Consider the following 2500-nt stretch of genomic DNA (forward strand, 5'->3'; position numbering starts at 1 on the left):
ATCCAATTGTCGGTGCGCTGATTTGCAGCTAAAAGGAGAAAAATTAATTCGGTTCAGGAGTAGAGATAAAAGCCCGCCCGCACTGACAATTGATTGGTTGGGTCCTTACACGCGCTTCATGAGGCGCACACACGCACACTAGCGCACACACACCCACACACACGCACACACACACGCACACTAGCACACACACGCGCACACACGCACACACACGCACACACACGCACACACACACGCGCACACACGCACACTAGCACCACACACGCGCACACGCACACGCACACTAGCACACACACGCGCACACACGCACACTAGCACAGACACACGCGCACACACGCACACTAGCACGCGCACACACACGCAAGGTCTCTCGCTCCCTCTCTCTGCCGTGCGGGCGCTACGCATGCGCGCTCTTGGTCACTCGCTTTAGATTTGCGGGAGTATGGCAAGCCGTTTTAGCTTTTATTCATTTCCAGATATGAATTCTTGATATCAAAAATGTAATTGTTCATATCAACAATTGAATTGTTGATATCTGTAATTATATTTTCACTAGTGTAATGTCACCATAGGCTGCCATTCAAATCAATTGTTGATATCAAGAATTGATTTCTTACTAGTAGAAAATAATTTTTGATATCAATAATTCAATTGTCACTAGTTGAAATGTCTATTCTTGATACCAACAATTGAATTGCTAGTAACATTTTTCATTTTTGATATCTGAAAATGTATTTATGATATCAATAATATTTCAGATATCTAAAATGGCTTTCTTACTAGTAACAATCACATTCATGATCTCAGAAATGAACATAGTCACTAGTAGCAATTCAATTGTTGATATCAAGAATAGACATTTCAACTAGTGACAATTGAATTATTGATATCAAGAATAAAGGTTTTTACTAGTAAGAATTGTATTTCTGATGTGTGAAAATGGAATTTCTACTAGTAAGAAATCAATTCTTGATATCAACAATTGGTTTTGAATGGCAGCCTATGGTGACATTTCACTAGTGAAAATAATTACAGATATCAAGAATTGCCATTGTTACTAGTATAAATCTAATTCCTGATATCAATAACTTTAATTTTAACTAGTGAAAATTGAATTGTTGATATCAAGAATTCATATCCTGGAAATGAATAAAAGCTAATACGGCTTGCCATATATTAATTATAATCACTCATTAGATGTACATTTAACATTATGTGTGTCTTTACTTTTTAAACACTTCAGTGTGTTCTTGCTAAATACTTTCATTAATTTATTTTACAAAATAAAATAAAAATATATCTTACACCAAAATGTTCAATGGTAGCATATCCACAAAAATATGAAGCAGCACAACTGTTTAAACACTGATAATACAATATTCCCCACATTTAAACTCATCATCGTTTATGAGTTTGCTGATCTTGGACCGTTGACATCCTGATTATGTGATTCTTTAATAATATTCCTCCTTTCTCTTATCTCTCATACGGGACACAACACACACACACACACACACACACACACACACACACACTCGGCATCACATAAAACCGTGACATTCTTTCACATGATTCATTTACATTTTTAGAACATAACAATTCTTTAAGGTAAATGAAAATTAGCAGTTTGCTTCAATAGTCTGTAGTAATTTACGGAATTACAGTAATGAGGAAAAGGTAGAAAACTAAAAGTACAAATAATTCAAACAAATAATTGCGGGGCTGATCCTGCGTCTCTCTAGCATCAGGCCACAGGCTTTCACCAACATCACATCTAATGTTCTCTCTTGCCCTGCACCTTCTGGAGTGCCTTATCCATCCCTGTCCTCTGCACTCGTGTCCTCACATCCGGCACGCATGGCTTCCAAAAGAGACATTTGGTCATATGGGTGGAGGTTACCAAACACTCTCCACCTCCAGGCAGAGAACAACTCCTCTATTGGGTTGAGGAAGGGTGAATATGCAGGCAGGTACAAAACCATAAATCTGCGACAATAGCATTTCCTGCGCATCTGAAAATATGCTTCCTCTTCCTCCTGTTGGGGCCAGCCTTGGTCCTGTTGTATATTACAGTATATAATACAGTACAAATATATTTTACAGTCAAACTTACTGTAATATATATCTGTGTAAATATTCTATAATTGCAATATAAAATATATTCCTGTAATGTTCTCATTTACTGTAAGGATGTAACTCTCTCCTGTCTCGGCTGAAGTTGCCACCAGCAGTGTTTGAAAGGCACAAGGCTGAAATCTATTCTGTTGTGAATGTGTGGTTCACAGTTTTGACAGCAGTGTGTTAGCATTTGAACAAAGTGCTGTAAATCCACAGTGTTGTGCAGGTTGTGGTTAAAGTCGTGGGATGAGTGTGTAGAGTTTGGTCCACATGAACTGCTGCTGTGCAGACTGTAGTTCGAGTTCTGCACATGGAGCTCCAGTTGTGCTCACTGTCGTTTAGCAATCGAAAAAAACTGTATTCCCGTGATGTGTTGAGATTC

This window comes from Phoxinus phoxinus (assembly GCF_949152265.1).
Source record: "Phoxinus phoxinus genome assembly, chromosome: 14".
Classification (NCBI taxonomy): domain Eukaryota; kingdom Metazoa; phylum Chordata; class Actinopteri; order Cypriniformes; family Leuciscidae; genus Phoxinus; species Phoxinus phoxinus.